Source organism: Canis lupus, chromosome 20 (assembly GCF_048164855.1).
Source record: "Canis lupus baileyi chromosome 20, mCanLup2.hap1, whole genome shotgun sequence".
NCBI lineage: Eukaryota > Metazoa > Chordata > Mammalia > Carnivora > Canidae > Canis > Canis lupus.
In genome coordinates this window covers 13,581,029-13,593,260 of record NC_132857.1, presented here as the reverse complement: position 1 = coordinate 13,593,260, position 12,232 = coordinate 13,581,029, and the positions used below count along the sequence as shown (strand labels likewise).

The window sequence follows — 12,232 nt, the reverse complement described above, 5'->3', positions numbered from 1 at the left end:
TGTGGTAGGTGCCAAGTATATATTTGAATAGGACAAGTATACCTGTTTTTATAAAGCCTGTGTTATAGTGGGGTTATCATTATAACTAGTGAATATAGTTATACATTCAGAAATACAAACAAGGCATTGGATAACAGTGTGACAAATCTGTGATGGGGAATTAGGTATAAGGCTCCATTGGATTCCTAAGGAGAGATGTGACTCAACCTGGATTTGGGCTTCAGGGAAGGCCCCCCTGCAGGAAATAGCAGATAAGCTGAAACTTGAAGGAAGACTAGGAAGAGAACAGTGCTCTATTAATGAATATGTAAAAAGGTTAAAAGAGAATGACTCAGTAGGACCCAGTGGTAATGTTGCTGTTGGTAGAGAAAGGGGAAGCTAGAGTTGAACAAGATCTATGCATATCGTAAGACATGTTTGGAAGACTGAATTTTATCCTGATGCAGTGGACTGATATGACAAAGATTAAAGGGGAAAATGGCATAATCAAGTTTATTTTGAAGGATCAAATTGTTAAGCAACACGGACCAAGAAGCTGAGTTTTTAGTATCTCAAGTTAATAGGGAATACAATGCATATATAGGTTTATGTTAAGATTTTAATACAAATGGACCTCTGCTTTTAGCAGAATGGCAGTCTAGATTCTTTGACAGACCTGACTGAAAAACAACTGAAAATCTCCCACATTATTATGTCATTGACATCCTGGCAAGGAATTAAGAAACTCTCAGAGGCAAAACATGAGTGAAAGTGAGAATTCAGACAGATAACTAGAGGAATACAACCAGATTTCTCTCTGAGAATATTTGCCAAATCCATGTGGCCTGATCTTTAGTTTTTATATCTCCATAGAGATTGGAAAAATGGGAGAAAAAGACTAGGACCTTCTAGGTTTGGGAATTTAAAAAGAAGAGCTCATATAAAAGTGGGAACTTAAAGCCCTGTGTTCTTAAGGTAAAGATGAAGTAAAAATTAGAAATAATACTCCTTGCCTTGCCACTCTTATCACATCAAGAGAAATAATTTCTTTCAAAGTTTGACATTGATTTAAAGAAAAAGTTCTCTTATTATTTCTAGCCACAGGACAGTCCGCAGGTAGGTTTGAAGTGATGTGAGATTGGTATGGTTTAGGATTGTGGAAGAAGCAAAATCAAATCCTTTTGGAAGAACCTGTCTTCAACGTAATTCTCAAATAATTCCCATGAATATCCTAAGTAATATGAGCTTACAGCCCAAATACCCAAATACACAAAGAAACAAAACAAGAAAGTGAGGACTATCAGAAGATGGTAGTAACAAGACTAGCAGATTGTAGTATCAAGTTAAAAAAGCCTTCAGATATTGGTAGTATCAGATAAAGAACAGAAAATGGACACATTCAGTGTTTTACAGAAGTAAAATATATTTTAAATGAGTAAGGAGCAAGCTAATAAAAAGTGACTATGCAGATATAAGGAAATAAGCATTTTTAAAAATGGAAAATGAATTTTTAATTAACTCAATGAGCAGGTTTAACAGAAGATTGGAAACAGCATAAGAGAAAATTAGTGAATTAGAAGACATACCTGATGAAATTACACAGAAAGACGTGTCAAGAGACTAAGAGATGGGAAATATGAGAGATTAAAAGTATGTAAAAGTATATAATACAGAATCAGAAGGCATAGCTTATGTATAATTAAAGTTCCAAGAGGAGAGGACACAGAGAATGGGAGAGATAAAATATTTCAAGAAAAGCTGGCTGTAAATTTCCCAGAATTAACAAGAAATACTAACATACAAATCTTAGAAGCCTAGTGAATCTATCCCAGCAGGGTGAATAAAAGAAAATTTGTATCTAGATTCATCATCATAAAACTAGAATCAAAATAAGAATTTTTTTCATAATGAAATAATTTGACTTTAATTTGAATGTAATAACTTATTATATCTTCATTTTTTTCTTTCTTTTTAATAAGGAGATAAGCTAATTACTGCCTTAAAACTTTTATGTAGTAACATTTATAAGGGCCAGAGGAGTATTCTGTTCTATGAACTCCAAAAACACTTATAAAAAGATATATTTAGGATAAATTTACTAGATTGGGGATGAGAAATTATTTTTGTACTTCACTATAATGTTAAAAAACATAGTCTTTTTAAAAAGTTTTTTCAAATTCCAATGAGCTAACATACAGTGTAATATTACTTTCAGGTGTGCAATATAGTGTTTCAACATTTACATACAACACCCAGTCCTCATCACAGCAAGTGTACTCCTTAATCCCCATCACCAAGACACCTGGGTGGCTCAGTGGTTTAGCACCTGCCTTTGGCCCAGGGCGTGATCCTGGGGCCCTGGGATCGAGTTCCACAATAGGCTCCCTGCATGGAGCCTGCTTCTCCCTCTGCCTGTGTCTCTGCCTCTCTCTGTGTCTCTCATGAATAAATAAATAAATAAAATCTTAAAAAAAAAATCCCCATGACCTATTTCACCCATCCTCCCCACCTGTCTTTTGGTAACCATTGGTTTCTTCTGTATAGTTAAGAGTCTGTTTTTTGGTTTGCTCTTCTCTCTCTTTTTTCCCCTTTGCTCATTTGTTTTGTTTCTTAAATTCCACATATGAGTAAAATCATATGGTATTTGTCTTTCCCTGACTGACTTATTTCACTTAATACTCTCTAGCTTCACCCATGTCATTGCAAATGGCAAGATCCCATTCTACTTTTTTTTAAGATTTTATTTATTATTCATGATAGACACAGAGAGAGAGAGAGGCAGAGACATAGACAGAGGAGGAAGTAGACTCCCAGCAAGGAGCCCAATGTGGGACTTGATCCTGACCCCAGGATCACACCCTGATCCAAAGGCAGACGCTCAACCGCTGAGCCACCCAGGGATCCCCCATTCTTTTTTTATGGCTGAGTAATAATCCATTGCACATATATACCACATCTTTCAAAAATAAGAATATTTTAATTCAGTATAAAACAGTTTGTTATGATAAATTTTATCCATATCTACATCATATTTTTTATTTATAGAGATTTTCCCATATTATAGTGATTAATTATAAAAAAGTTTTTACTCAGAAGAAATATCTTGGGTAAAAGTTTGGGTGCAACTCACTCACTTATTTACCCATATTTATCATTTTATTTTAGGTTGAACCTAATTTTAACTACGTGACCATATGATAATACAACTAGGACTGCTGGAGTGAAAAGAGATCATTAAGGTCATTTAGTGCAGTTCTTACTTTTTTTTTAATGAGAAAATAGAAGTAGTGCTTTCTTGTATTCTAGAGCCACTTCATAGCTGCAGAATTATGTCATCCTAATGACTAATTGCTGCTTGGTGCTCTTCACTCTCTGTAGCATGATGAAGGGAAAGACTGTAGTTTATAACACCGACAACATTCATATGATAGGTAAAATGTTCTTTTTTGAAACAGTATTAGTAAAATGAGTAAAATTGGAGTCTTTTTAAAATAGGAATTTTAAGGGCACAGTGGGAAGAAATTTTTTTTTGCAATCTCATTGACTATATTCCTTATGCTGTGCCTTTTATTCCCATGACTTATCCATTCCATAACTGAAAGCCTATCTCCCCCTGCCTTTCACCCATTTTGCCCATCCCCCCATCCCTTTCCCTTCTGACAACTATCAGTTTGCTCTCTGTATTTATAGGTCTGATTCTATCTTTTTTGTTTGTTTATTCATTTGTTTTTTTTTGAGTTATAGTTTTTGTCTTCTTTGGATAAAAACCCAGTAGTGAAATTATGGGATCATATGGTATTTATATTTTTAATTTTTTGAGGAAACTATATACTGTACCACTTTCCATACTGGCTGTACCAGTTTACATTTCCACCAACACCATACTAGAGTTCCTTTTCTTCCACATCCTTGTCAACACTTGCTATTTCTTCTCTTCTCTTTGATTTTATTTTATTTTTATTTATTTATTTTTCTTTTTTTTTAATTTATTTTTTATTGGTGCTCAATTTACCAACATACAGAATAACACCCAGTGCCTGTCACCCATTCACTCTCACCCCCTGCCCTCCTCCCCTTCCACCACCCCTAGTTCATTTCCCAGAGTTAGGAGTCTTTATGTTCTGTCTCCCTTTCTGATATTTCCCACACATTTCTTCTCCCTTCCCTTATATTCCCTTTCACTATTATTTATATTCCCCAAATGAATGAGAACATATAATGTTTGTCCTTCTCCGATTGACTTACTTCACTCAGCATAATACCCTCCAGTTCCATCCACATTGAAGCAAATGGTGGGTATTTGTCATTTCTAATGGGTGAGGAATATTCCATTGTATACATAAACCACATCTTCTTTATCCATTCATCTTTCGATGGACACCGAGGCTCCTTCCACAGTTTGGCTATTGTGGCCATTGCTGCAAGAAACATCGGGGTGCAGGTGTCCCTGCGTTTCATTGCATCTGTATCTTTGGGGTAAATCCCCAACAGTGCAATTGCTGGGTCATAGGGCAGGTCTATTTTTAACTCTTTGAGGAACCTCCACACATCAGCATCCTGACAGATGTAAGGTGAAGCCTCATTGTAGTTTTGGTTTGTATTTCTCTGATGATTAGTGATGTTGATCACGTTTTCATGTGTCTGCCGGCCACCTGTATGTATGTCTTCTTTGGAAAAATGTCTATTCATGTCCTATGCCCATCTTTTAATTGGATTATTTGATTTTTTTGGTGTTCTGTTGTATGAGTTCTTTATATATTTTGGATATTAACCTGTTATTGGTTAATTCATTTGCACATACCTTTTCCCATTCAATAGGTTGCATTTTTTTGTTGTTGTTGATGGTTTCCTTCACTGTGCAAAAACTTGTATTTTGATGTCCCAATAGTTTATTTTTGTGTTTGTTTCCCTTGCCTTAGGAGACATGTGTGGAAAAATGTTGCTATGTCCAGTGTCAGATAATTTATTGCTCATGTTCTCTTTTAGGAATTTTATGGTTTCAGCTGTCACATTTAGGTCTTTAATCCATTTTGAGTATATTTTTGTGTAAGGAGTAAGAAAGTGGTCCAGTTTCATTCTTTTACATGTAACCGTCCATTTTCCCAGAATCATTTTTTTGAAGAGACCATTTTTTCCCTATCGTATAATCTTACCTCCTTTGTTGAAGATTAATCGACCATATAGTTGTGGGTTTATTTTTGGACTCTCCTATTCTATTCTATTCTATTCTATTCTATTCTATTCTATTCTATATCTATGTGCCTATTTTTTTTTATTTTTATTTATTTATTTGTAATAGTCACAGAGAGAGAGAGGCAGAGACACAGGCAGAGGGAGAAGCAGGCTCCATGCACTGGGAGCCCGATGTGGGATTCGATCCTGGGTCTCCAGGATCGCGCCCTGTGCCAAAGGTAGGCGCTAAACCGCTGCGCCACCCAGGGATCCCTATGTGCCTATTTTTGTGCCAGGACCATACTGTTTTGATTATTACAGCTTTGTAGTATATATTGAAATCTTGAATTGTGATACTTCAATTTTGTTCTTCTTTTTCAAGATTGCTATGGCTATTTTGTTTCTTTTGTGGTTCATAGAGATTTTAGGATTATTTGTTCTAGTTCTGTGAAAACTGCTATTGGTGTTTTGATAGGGATTGCACTGAATCTATAGATTGCTTTGAGTAAGAAGGATATTTTAATGATATCAATCTTCCAATCTATGAATATGAAATATCTTTGCATTTGTTTTGTCATCTTCAATTTCTTTCATCAATGTTTTATAGTTTTCAGACTACAGGTATTTCACTTCCTTGGTTAAGTTTATTTCTAGGTACTTTGTTCTTTTTGGTGCAATTAGGAATGGAATTGTTTTCTTACAGAAGAATTTTTCTTAAGTTCTTAAGAAATACTGCTTTTTTGAGTCAAAACCACAAATTGCATTTTAATTAACCACTAAATAATGATATTATATGTAGAGATTGCTATTACAATTCACAAAAACTCCTTTCCCCAAGACTGCTGAGAACGAAGCTACTTTCTTTTCCAAGGGAGAGAATGCTTTCAAGAGATTTAGTTTTATTCCATGTGGACTACATTCTATTTCTAATTAAGCCTACATTTAAATTAAACAATTGTATGTCCAAAACAATTAATAACATCACATAATAATTCCTATCTTCTCACTTCATTTGGCCTGAAAAATTAATGGAAACCTTAAACCCCTTATTTTCTTAGCCTCTCACCCCCATAAGCTCTATATGCCTAATAATTTCTCCAAATTTGGATTCTTTTTAAGAAGCTATAGTTATTCTTGTTTCACAGTTTTCTAGACTATTTAATATATATTAAATATATTCACAACTTCTTTTAGGGGAATGGCATTTTTTAAAAAAAGAAATTAAAAAAATTCTGTAACAAATTATGCTATTGGGGGAAATGTCATAAAAGTGTAGAAATAAATAAGCACACTGATTTTGGGTCCAGATGTCTAAGAAAAATCCAATCTGGTCATCTGAATGTCAGAATAAAGTCATTTCATTCAATTACTTGGGTATTACACCAACTCTTTAGTACCTGTCAGTAACTCAGAGCATCTTGCTAAGAGAGAACCACTTTTCATGAACTTCCACTTCCGTTTGTCCCCACCAGTCCACACATTTTTAGAACAAAGAGTGAGTAAAGATGACCTCTGCACATCAAATGAATAGGAAAATTACTGGCAATGCAGGATAATTAAAATCATTTCCCTGCTTGTTGAATTGATAGCTGACTATTATCATTTCTCCCTGTAGATGGCAGTGGTACTCTTTCATTCGGAGACAGTTTTGCCCTTTTTTTTTTTTTTTTTAAAATCTGTTCTCTCTCACTCCTGGATAGTTGTTCTCAGCTCTGCTGGGTGATGATTTAAACAACACTTTGATGCAATAGGATGTTGGTGTTCACAAATCAAGTCTATACTTTTCTTTTTTCTAAAAAGATAATATACTGCTTTTTCAAAGTCAATTAACACGTAGGGCAAATAAAATGGGGAAAGCAAAAGGTCACTTTCTAAAGGGTTGCCTTGAAACCTTTTGGTATTTTTCAGGTTTCATCCAGGAATTACAAATCATTGGAAAAAGAAAGGAAATAATAATTAGTTCATTTTGTTTCCTGATCGCACCCAGTAAGGTAGCTTAATAAGGTTTTTCTGCTTTATTTCCTAGTGATGACTGGTATGCTTAGAGTATTGACTAATATTTTCTATGTGTCTTGCAGTCACCAAGCAATGGGATGCTTTTGGGACCATTTATGCATTGGGAGAAAGCTGATGAAAAGATTCGGTAAAACATTTCTGGATTGTGATGTGGTCAAATCATGTTTTGTAAAAGAAATTTGTCCAGTTTGTGGCATAGCAAAAGGTAAGGAGGTGATAGTCATAATGACAAAGATCACAGGACCCTGATTTACGATAGAATCAGCATCAACTCCTACTCCAAAACAATGCCAAGTGAACTAAAGTTCAAGAGTTTGTTAAGGAAGGCTGTATAACCATGGAGATAGTCCATGTTCTGCCCACAGGTGCACTTTGCAATCATTGCTTAAATATAAGATAGTTCCCAAATGAGCATCTCAGAATATAACAGCTCAAAGTTTGCATAACTTACTTGAATTTCATTTAGAAAGCAGGTCTGGACACCCCAAACAATAAGTAGATATTTAAAAATAACCCAAACACATTGCAAATTAAATGATGAACAAATTGACTTTTAAATTGACTGCTGGCAATGTGCCAGTTTGGGCAGGAGGACTGGGAGCTGTGCTCTGCTCACACTCTTGCATCATACCTCATAGTTACAGCTGCAAAGTTCTTTTCTGTCTTTTTATTTCAATAGAGAAAGGCCTTCACTTGGCTTAATAACCTTTTCCTTCTTGAATAAGGAGTTTCTGTTTGCAATCACATGAATAGAAAAAGACCTGCTCCAGAAACTCTGGGAGATTATTTCATGCCTAGCTACAAAAATAAGGCTTTGAAAGAGCAGAAGGGATGGAATAACTACATTATGAGCAAATTCTTGTGAGGTAAATTATTGTTCAGAATTTTTGAACTGATTTTTTTAAAAAGCAAATAATAATAATAATTACAATCCTGCAAATGGTATTGCCTAGTGGGAGACAACACTAGCTTTGCTGGAAACACTACCAGGTGCCTGCACTTTGTTCTCCTCCCATGTCGCAGCCTGAAACATTCTAAACCTAGGAAAAGATCTTCATTCATCCAAAGGAAATGTCTCCTTGCTTGATTCTGGGACATTTCCACCTCTACAGAGATAGACATGATAATGTGATCCTTTCACCTGTATGGGTCAGAATAAAGTTTGAGGCTTCAAGTAAATTACAAGCTAGCAGAAGGGTTAATCCACACTACGCTGTTTCATCATTAAAAATGCTTCTGTTGGGGTGTGGGTGTCCTCTGAACTTCCTTGGTCAAAACCAGCAATTGGATAATTGAAATTAATTGAAGGAGCAAAGGAGAGGGTGAGTGCAAGCCTGTGTTCACAGGTCAGAGTTTCTCTTTCTAGTTCTAATATTCCCATTAGAATCTTCAGCTTCACTAAGCCTGGACCTGTAACCTTCACCATGTCTAATAGGACCAACTTGATTCCCAGTCTTGAAACTTTAATGATGACAAATATATTCTTTTGCATTCAGCTGAAGATTTTAGCTGCATTTTGGGAGAGAGGTTTAAAATCAGAGCTAATTAGAGCAGTTAGGAAGGTGTCTGGTAGAAGGGAAGTGGGCGGAGAGGAGTGATTTCTCTACCATCTTCAGACTCTCCCAGTGAGGAAAGTGGTAGTTGATCTGAAGACGGCAGCCTACTGTGCTCTTGACCTATTCCTGGTCTGACTGCTCTCTCCCTCTTTCTCTCTGTTGCCATGAGGATCTTCTGTGTCTGTCTTCCCCTCAGGTCCCACATCAGCACGTTCAGTACATGAGACACAAGATTGTCACCAGAAACAGACTAGGCCTCCCCTTGTCAAAAGGACCATCAGTACCTGACCTCCCTCTTCCCAAGCGACTCAGTCTCTGGCAGGTGTTACAAGCTGAAACTGAGTTTTGTGGCAGCTGCTCCTGGAACCTCTGAGACAGCGTGGCGCTCCTGGAACGAGGGCAACAGTGAGGAAGCTGTCTATATCACAGTCCTGTGCCAGTCCTGGCTCCTCCTCTGGAGAATGTGGCTGCTTGCAAAGAAAAGTTGTTTTATCTTACATGAAAAGAATTGTTTTTTGTTTCTTGTTTACCCAGTGTTCACTGTTTAAAAATAATACAGCATCTTCGTTAAGGGGTAAACTTAGAAAACATTACTCCTACTTGCATTTTCCTCTAGGTGCCAACACACCTCAGCAAGCTTTCAGACAACAGTCACCTAGCAACAGTTTTTTCATACATTAAATGATTTCAAATCTCACATTTTCCTCCATGAGAGCTGTATATTTCACCTTTTCTTTCCCTCTTACAGCTCAAGGAAAGAGCAACCAAGAAAGAGAAAGTGTATTCAGTTTCATCATAAAATATCGGTTTTAAACTATTGCTTTTAAATGTGTATATGTTGTCTGTAATTGTTTGCTAATCCATTTGTGACCTTTTATTTAAGTGGCCAGGTATTAGTTGGGATTCAGTTTCCATTGCAAGTGACAGAAATCCCAAAATATGGTGAGTTTAACCGGATAGAAATGGAAATGCAGGCAGTGCCGGGGTGCTAAGGTGGTGCCAGGCTCATTGGGAATCCAGATTCATTAGTTTGGATTCACCTGCCAACCTCTATGTGTGATGTTTATTTCTTTGTCTGATGTGGCTATTGGAGGACCAGTCACTGTATCCTCATTTCAGATATAAGGAAGAAGAAAAGAGAAATAAAAGGGCATATTCCCTCACTTTATATTACTTCCCAGGAGTTTGGAAAATTGTTTCTGCTTACATTCCATTGGCCAGAACTTAGTCGTGTCCCATGTAACTTCAAAGCAGTCTTTATTTTGTGCCTTGATGTGATCTACTTATATTCAAAGGTTCTACCAGAAAAGGGGAAGATGGACCATTGAAAAACACCTAATAGTCACTGCTACAAGTCAAATACTAAAATTTAGGTAAACTGAAGAATTTATATTTAATTGCTACATCTTTTGTTCTTCCAGAAGGAGAAATACTGTCTTCTTTTCTCCTAAGAGGAATGGATGGCAGAGATGAAGATGTAAATGTGATCTAAGTTGCAATTGTTACCAGGTTTTGAAAACAACCTAGTGGATTACACAGAAGTTTAAACAATATTGGAACAATATTGCACTAATAACAGTATTGGAACTTGATTGCGCTATTTGTTACAGTAAGAAAGTCCACCTTGGTGTCCATCCAAGGGCATTTCATTAAATATCTTACTAAAAGAATTTCCTGTGAGCTGTGTGTCACAGAAGAGAGACAAAATTATAGAATGCCAATCGTTAAAAGAAAACTTACCGAAATTGAGGAATATGTGCTGAAAAGTATCTGGGTTTATGTAAATACTGAACAGTTTTAATAAAAAAATTTTAGTTTAATGATAGGAAGGATTACTTGGTATGTTGGTTCTCATTTAGATCTTTACAAGCTGCCTGAGTCAACATGACCAGCCACTGGTTAGATCTACATGATTAAAACACATAATAGTATATGGATGCCTGTTCCTTACCCTGGAGGTACTGATTTATTGGTCTAGAGTGGGTCCACACCTTGGAAATACCAATTTTTTAAAGTTCTCCAGATAATTCTGGCATTCAACTAGTTTTGAGGACTAGTAAATAAGATATGTCCAAATCAAACTCCTATGATTCCTGCAGTAATTTTTTAGGGATCACCTTCAAACTGAATATTAAGGCCATGAATAACTTTCTCATCTTGGAAAGATGGTTCAGTCAACACATTAAATGATTTATCATTTCATGTTTATATTTTTGGGGCCAGTCATTTAATCTTTACGTGGGTTCCTTTCTTTACCTGAAAAAACCTTCCTTACCTGAAATGAGGTTTGTTTGATGATTAAATGAGTGTAGAATGAACTGTGTGGCATAATACACGAGCTATTAAAATATTTTTTCTATTATTCCAGAATTATATTTTATACAGTATGTCTTTATGATTGATAAGACAGATGTCATTAGTATACTTTGGTAATTAAATAATTATAGGTAGGTTAAATACCTTACTCTGGATAACTTGATTAATAATATTTGTTGAGGCCTCCAATATGAAAATCCTGACTGCTCTAGACCCTATGAGACTATGAAATATATATGTAATATCCAGTGCAGTTAGGGAGGCAGAGCATGTGTAGAAGGGACAAAGTATAAATATAAGCAGTATATTTGTAGCAGAGATGGCATATTGATCATTAAACTTACTTTCTCCATGTTCAATTTTTGAATATAATAGAAGACTTATAAATTCTCCTTGCAGTTACTGTGGGCAGATGACTTAGCCTTTCCAGGTGGAATGTGAGTTGAAATGGCTTCTGTCACTCCTGTGTCTGGATCTTAATTTATTGAGTAGGTTTTCCCATTCCCATTTGATGGAACCCACATATGGCTAAGTCCCACCGTTGACCGTGTAGAAAATAATGTCCTAAGGAGTGGTGGAGCAACAAAATAGAAGAAATATGTATTCTTGAATGGCAGTCCTGATGTGAGCTGCCCTAGGTGTTTGTACAGGGATAAATGAATTTTGTTTTTTAAGTGCCTGAATTGTTGTATTTCTTTGATAGGAGTGCATAGCCTTCACCCTGACAGATACTGTTCACTGGTTCCAGATTAGTTGCAGATTCTACAATGATTCTGCACAACACTGGTTTTCAAAGTGAGGTTCCCAGGGTTGCAAGATGATCAGCAGCAGCATCTGTAAATTTGTTAGAAATTCCAAAAGGTCAGGCCCCACCCCACACCTTCTAATTCAGAAACTTGGTGATGGGGCTTAGTAGTCAGTATTTTAACATGCTTTTCAGGTTATTCTGAAATAGACTGAAGTTTGAGAACCACTGCTATGTGGGAGAGAAGAGGTTAGGAAAGGGTGAGACAATAGTGGGAATAGGCTAGAAGTGCCTTAAGAGAATGGGTGTTGGAAATAGAATGCCTGGGTTTGAACCCTGGCTCTGCCACTTAGTCTGGGTGACCTTGGGCAAGTCAGCCTGTTTCTTAGTTTATTTATCTGTAAAATGGGATAATAATTGTACAATAATCATAGGATTTTTTGAGGTT

General features: G+C 36.2%; 1 protein-coding gene and 1 long non-coding RNA gene across 2 annotated transcripts in view; one reads left to right on the top strand and one right to left on the bottom strand.

Annotated features, from left to right (window-relative positions):
• The window catches only part of C20H4orf33 (chromosome 20 C4orf33 homolog), a 312,784-nt gene extending 303,233 nt beyond the window's left edge, over positions 1 to 9,551 (top strand). The window contains exons 11-12 of the transcript XR_012012787.1: positions 7,060 to 7,142; positions 7,230 to 9,551. The gene's annotated coding sequence lies outside the window, so the exon portion shown is untranslated. The remainder of the gene's footprint in view (positions 1 to 7,059; positions 7,143 to 7,229) is intronic.
• The window catches only part of LOC140611673 (uncharacterized), a 34,730-nt gene that overhangs the window by 2,976 nt on the left and 19,522 nt on the right, over positions 1 to 12,232 (bottom strand). The gene's annotated exons all lie outside the window — the stretch shown is intronic.